We start from the raw sequence: 7,041 nt of genomic DNA, 5'->3' as shown, positions 1-7,041 counted from the left end.
GCCCTTGGTCTTTATCAGTTGTGCTTTCAAAATTACTTTTGATTGTTTCAAGATTTATTTCCCCATTTTCAGGAAGAAGATTAAGTCTATCTTGACTAATAGTTATATCTGAGTAGGCCACATTGTTGGATTTAAGCCAATTCAGTGCTGATTGAACTGCAAAACGCCTAACTTTAAAGTCTTTGTGTATTGCATTATTTCCAGTTTTACGGACACAAATTATCTGAATATCTGTTGGAAGTTTCGGTAAAATTTGACATGGTTCATTTATATTTTGTGGAAATGTAACACAATGGCCATTTGCAGCAATTCCACCATGCTTAAGCATATGAATATACATGAGTGGTGATATTCTGCTTATTAGTTGCTGTTCGACTAAAGATAAATGGGAAAGTTCTGCAGGGACATTTCCGGGGTCCATATTGTTTTGTTTAGAGAACATTTTAATGTCAGATTTGTCAATGTGACAACGATGACAAACTGTATTACTGTACATTTTCATTTCAATTCTACATTCGTTACATGTGGTACAATTCTTAAACATGTAAGACATTTGCTTTAACTCAAATGCACGTATGGTATCCATTGTAATATTATGCTGCACACTAAGAGACATTGGTGGTGCAGGTGGTATTTCATTAAAATTTAATGACAGGTTTTTTACTGCTGCAGACAAGGCATAGGCATTTTTCTTAATCCGTCTTGTTCTTTGTAGTTTATCTTCATTTTGAATAGGATGAACAAATTTTATACCCAATTTCCTACAATTCTGAAATGTGTCCAATTCATAAGGATTAAGAAAATCTGTGCAAATTTGTTCATGCGCTTGTTTAAATACTTTTGTAGAATTTGTGTTTTTTTGTGGGCTCTTTAATTTTTGGTTTACCTTAGTGGTTGACTGCTTTGTAACACCTTTTGACGCTAAAGCACTTTTGTTGGATTTTTTAATTGTTTTGTTCTGTTGTTTTGTATTTTTGTGCACTCTTGTAATTGTTGATGGAGGATTTGTTTGTGTGTTTGTGTGGGGGGGTTTATTATGTGAGAAAATAGTATTTTCATTCAACTGTCTGTTGTTGCATGTGTTTGAAGTGTTCTTCCTCTCTGAAAGTAGTGTAAAGTGACTGTTCCACAGCAGAAGAGTCACACTAAGATCAGAGTTATGGTGTGAATAGTGTGAATGTCTTGTGTATACAACTGATGTTTGTCGTGTTTCAGAATTACATATGCTGCCTTTTAACCATATTTCTATGTTTATTGGTAATATATCACATGCTGCCTTAATTTCACTTATCGTTGCCCAACCACATCTTGTAATCATTTTTAAGCGGTATTCTTCCATTGATTGATTTACTAATTCATGCCCACAAATGGCTGACTGCTGCCATGAAATCCAGTTTTCAAGTACATGTGTGCAAATCATGTTTCTATAATAAGTGCTCATTGATGTATTACCATGTAATGCTAAACTGATACAGCTAAAGAAACAATTTCCATCACCCGGCACATTAAAGTTGTTGAAAACCTTACCTTCTATAAACAATGAATTTGCTGGCATTTGCAAGGAATCTAAATTGTACAGTTGAACCGGAGAATGTGTGGGGTTTATATTTTTGCTTGAAACATTACATGTGGCACTAGTATCTCTGTTGTTTGGCCTTCTTTTAGTGAGATTATTATTTAAAGATATTGCTTTATTGGCAACTGTTGATTTATTTATTTTCATATATGGGGGTGTTTGGTTCAAATGCTTGTTTTTCCCAGTCACGTTTGTTACTATAGGTTGCTTACTGGTATTTGTTACACAGCTAGTTACAATTCCTGTTTGACTAGCATTTGTCTGGTGAAGTGAAACACATTTGTCCATTTTCGTAGTTTTTGCTTTGGAATGACATGTAATCGTCCGAGTGGCTTTAGCGTAAGTAGGTTTTTTGAGATTTTTTGTATTTGAACCCGTTTCTTTTGATCTCAAGCTATTTGTACTGTATGGTTGCATGCAGTTTTTAAGTTCAGTACTTGTGACGTTTAAATAATGGTCTTCTTGTATGGAAGTAGTGTTGAAGTGAACCGGAGTTTGATCTATCGGATTATAATAGGAATGATCGTGTGAAACACAAATATAATTATTTTGTGTATAGGAATGGTCATGTGAAAGACCAATATTATTGTGTGTATTATTGTTATTAGCATTATTTAAATTGCTAAAGGTTACTTCGGCGTAAGTACGTTTTCTGGAGTTTGCTTTTGCTTCTGATGTTGAGCTCGAGATTTTTTCAATATTTGCATGCTCAATGCAGTAATTATGGTCAGTTAGACTTGTAAAAGACATGTTTATGATATGAAATGAATTACTTTCTGAGCCAAAAATAAAGCCTTATTCAATTTAATATTGGAAGTATCAAAGTAATGCTAATTTGTCATTGGTATAAGGCATTGGAATAAGTCTTGTATGCAAAATGTAAGCTTACTTAGAAATAATGAAGCCTTAAATCAATAAAAAGTTGGAAATCCCACAGCCAAGGCTCATCTGTTAATGGTACAAGAAATGGGAGAAATCTTTATGCTGAATGATTAAGTATTAAATAAAATGAAAATGAAATTAACTGTTTTAATTAATATACCATAAATTGATCTACAATGAATTGTTTTACTATTTTGAATAACACAAAAATACTGGTTCATATAAGGAAATTTAACGTTTTTAGAAGATATATTATTTAAATAATGATAAAAATTATAAAAATAATATTAAAATCGGTTGTTCTTTTTTAGTTTTGAATTTGGAATCGTAAATAAACCAAATTTGTTACAATAAAATATACCAAGACCAGGAGCTCTCAACAGTATCGTTCTTCTCTTTATATCTGCTGCAGACGAACAATAAAATGCTCCGCTCGCGACCTGATTTAGGGAATACCGGTACGCACCGGACGCTGTATGCGCAGTGGTTACCTCCCCTCAAAATTTGAGAGCTCGAAATCAACGCCGATGTTCATGAATGCAGCGAATCAATTTGTAAAAAGTTTTATTTATTGATTTGTGACGATAATAATAACATTGAGATATAGAATAAATCGGATCAAATAAATTCGCAACTAATCATATTCGCTTTATTGCATCGGGATTTAGGCAATCCATTTTAGACGGGTTTGGTTTATTGACGTTATGTTTGGAACAAGTTATCACAACTAGGTAGTAAACCAGTTTAACAAACGGAGGCAGAAACAAGACGAGCATTCAGGGGAGATAAGTAATGACTTAATTCTGGAACGGTTGCGAAGAAAAACAAATACTGCGAGAATATTAAGTGCGATTCGCTACACAATTATGATGTATTTGATATAACTTTTCCTGAGGTATGTATTTACATGTGATTTAGCATATGTCAAAGTGTTTTTGATTTGTTCAGTTTCATAAATAGCATCGCGAAAATATATGTCGCGTGGCAAATTTTTTTGAGACTCATCCATATGTGGTATTCTTATGTAATTTAAGTCTAAATTTCCATATGTATAAACGGTCAACGCCCGCTTCGCGGGCTTTTGCCCGTAATATTAAAATTATCAATTAATGGTACAAAACATTTATTGTGATCATCTGACTTGCGATATTGGTGTTTCATGTGAGCAATATGCGCCAAGTGTCGCAGTCCGCACGGGCTAATCAGGGATGACACTTGTCACCTAGACTGGATTTTAGTTTAGAAGAGAATTTCTTTAAACGATAATCCCATAAGAGCCGAGTCGCCCTTTAATAGCCTGTACGGACTGCGCAGTCATTAAACCCCGTTTTCCCAGAGCGCGGCTAAATTATGTACTTTGTCTTATAACGTCATCAATGCAAACTTTATTGCAATATGAAATTAAGATAATCTTGGTAATTCAGATGTTAGAACTTCAGAGGAATTAGTGGTGTCTAAATTGAGTTGAAGCTATTTTTTATTTATTCTGCGCCCATATATGTTCCGCAACTATAGTCTTCATTATCCTGTATATCCTCCTCCTCCTCCCCCTCCACCGATTCCGACTCCTCCTCCTCCGACTCCTCCTCCCCCTCATCATCACCAACACCATCATCATCATCATCATCATCATCATCATCATCATCATCATCATCATCATCATCATTATAATTAGCATCATTAGCAATCGAGGCAGTATACCAGTAGTTGATGTAGCAGTAGTAATATATCTAAAGTGATTTTGCTCTTATTTATTAACTTGTGCATTTCAGGCAACGGAATCGTCCGAGCGGAAGAGGAACGCCAGCGTCCCTTTGACGTTACGTGTTTTCCACGAGTTACCCACGTCGCCGCCGACTTTCCCATCGACAACAGCCCAAGCGAAGGAGAATGACGACAACGATAATTCGTTGATTTTGGTTATTGAAATTACCGTACCATGCGTTGTCGCTGTTGTCGTCTGCGTTTGTCTTATCGTGTTTCTCGTACGACATAGGTTAGCCAAAGCGGCGCAAACGAAGTACGCGATAAAAGAGGTCGAGAAATCTCGGTCGCTTCATCGACGATACATCAGCATGTTATCGTCAACGCCAATAAATCCGTACGATCTGGCGAGAGCTTACGCGAAGTTATCCATCGACGTAATCATCGGAGAAACGGAGAAACCACTAAACGACGACTATTCCAAGTTGCGTTATTCGTTGAACGACTACGCTGACGTCACCGATACTTTGACGCCGACGCCGAGTAGCTCAGGAATGGTTGCGTCGCAGGAAATCTCGTCGGAAAACGGCGACGACGTCATGGAATCCACGACCGCTTCGTTTGGTCAGCTTTATTCTGTGGTAGACAAACGAAAGCAGCGTAAGCGAATAATCGGAGCTACATGCGCTAACGCTGCTGACTTCGTTGACTCAACCACAGCCGGTGTCGTTGATTGTGACGTTACCAATGACGTCACTGGGTATGAAGATGTGGGCGTCGGGCGTTACGTCGTGGATGGCGTCAACGCTGTTGTGGTGCGTGACGGCACTTTTAATGTCGTTACGGACGTCGAGAGTGGCGTCGCGGACGACTTCAATAATGACGTTGAGAGTGACGTCAACAATGAAGACGTCGCTGATGACGTCAACAATGACGATGCGATGTCTGAAGAACATAACGTTGGTCACAAAAGAATGGCGTGGCACGAAGATAGTAATTACAATCACGATTTCGGTGACGATGGCAATGACTTGTATTAAAAGCCAATTCGTATAAAATTATGTAAATAAAGTAGAACATTGAAGATTGAAATAGTGAATCAATGTGTGTAAAAAATGTCTTAGCAAGTACTATATTTATAGTTTATTATTTGACATAGTTGAATTAAATAGATAGATACTTTGATGAGACATGGGCGTGTCTAATTATTATTATTATTTTATCTTATTATTATTATTATTATTATTATTATTATTATTATTATTATTATTATTATCATTATTATTATTATTATTATTATTATTATTATTATCATTATTTATAATAATAATTATTATTATTATAATTATTATTTATTTTAAATTTTATTTTATTATTATTATTATTATTATTATTATTATCATCATTATTATTACAACTGTTATTTTTATTATTATCATTATTATTATTATTATTAGTAGTAGTAGTAGTAGTAGTAGTAGTAGAAGTAGTAGTATTAATGCAACACTTATCAAAGAAATCAAAAGTCAAGCAATCGATTGGATTAATAAGAAAGTTTGCACTGTCTGAATTAAACTGTGAAAACATCGAGTCACGTCTATGATTTTCTCAAAAATTTCTTGGTCCCCTTATATGCTTGAGAGTTCGGTGTTGAGAAAATAATTTGTTTTCCGAGATGCATACAAGTATTTTAACTAAAAAATTCTGACAACTATCAATATTTAACAAATAATACCATTTCGACGCGATACAGTTACAGAACAGTTGATGCACTGATAAATACGTGATTATTTTTACCATAGTCAAGCGATACTGAAACCAGCTGTTTCATTTATTTCATACGCAACTTTCCAGATTTTATGTTTTGAATTTTTGCCCATGCTGTAACAGATTTGGATTTCGTAATGGTGAGGTAAGATTGTTTCTGTTAATAACAATAATAAAAATTAAATAACTATGATGATGATGATGATGATGATAATGATGATAAAATAATAATAATAATAATAATTGTAATGATAATAATAATTATTTTAAATAAATAATAATTATTATTATTATTATTATGTTTATTAGTAGTTAATTTCGACTATTTGGTTCGTATGTCACTTGCGCATGTTTAGTTTGAGGCAACTAATTATATGTACTGTCTGATACAATACAGCGAGTATAAATCTAACATACAAATCGCGCATTGGGAAAACGGGGCTTAATGCATATGCGTACAATCGCGTCCAATATTGACCAGGTAGGACTTCACAGGCTAATCCAGAACGACACTTCATGCATTTACAGTGTTTTTCTTGTAAAGGAAGTGTCTTGTAAGAGAAAATTCAGTTAAGACGGAATGTGTCGCCCCTGATTAGCATGTGCGGCTAACTTAACGCAATTGCATTTAACCCAGTTTTCACAGAGAGTGCAATATATTTACTGTCTGATAATATACTGTGTGTATATAGATCGTACACTATCTTTCCTGTTTGAGCTGGTTAACGCAATGGTCCTAGCACGAGTATATACGTATATAATATTTTTTCTGTACATAGGTCTTTCTTATGTAAATTGACCTACTATGATAACACGCCTGCATGTTTCAGCTCCGTAATTACGCCTATTCCGTTAGGCAGTCCTGTCATAGTATTTACATCGAAATGTCACGCATTAGTCACACAACTTTGATGCTGTCGCCATTTTGCACTTTTCAGAAAACAATGAAATATCGTAAAATCATTAGTATTCGTAAAGTATTAATTTTCGTTGGTTCCGAGGGTTGACCGATCATCCACGCATTTATTAAAAATAAATAGGAAATGAACGACGCGATTCCCTCATGTTTTTTTTTCTCCGAACAAACAGCACACATAACAAAAATAAACGAT

This window comes from Dreissena polymorpha, chromosome 1 (assembly GCF_020536995.1).
Source record: "Dreissena polymorpha isolate Duluth1 chromosome 1, UMN_Dpol_1.0, whole genome shotgun sequence".
Lineage (NCBI taxonomy): Eukaryota > Metazoa > Mollusca > Bivalvia > Myida > Dreissenidae > Dreissena > Dreissena polymorpha.
The sequence above is the reverse complement of the archived record's forward strand: the minus strand, read 5'-3'. Positions refer to the sequence as shown.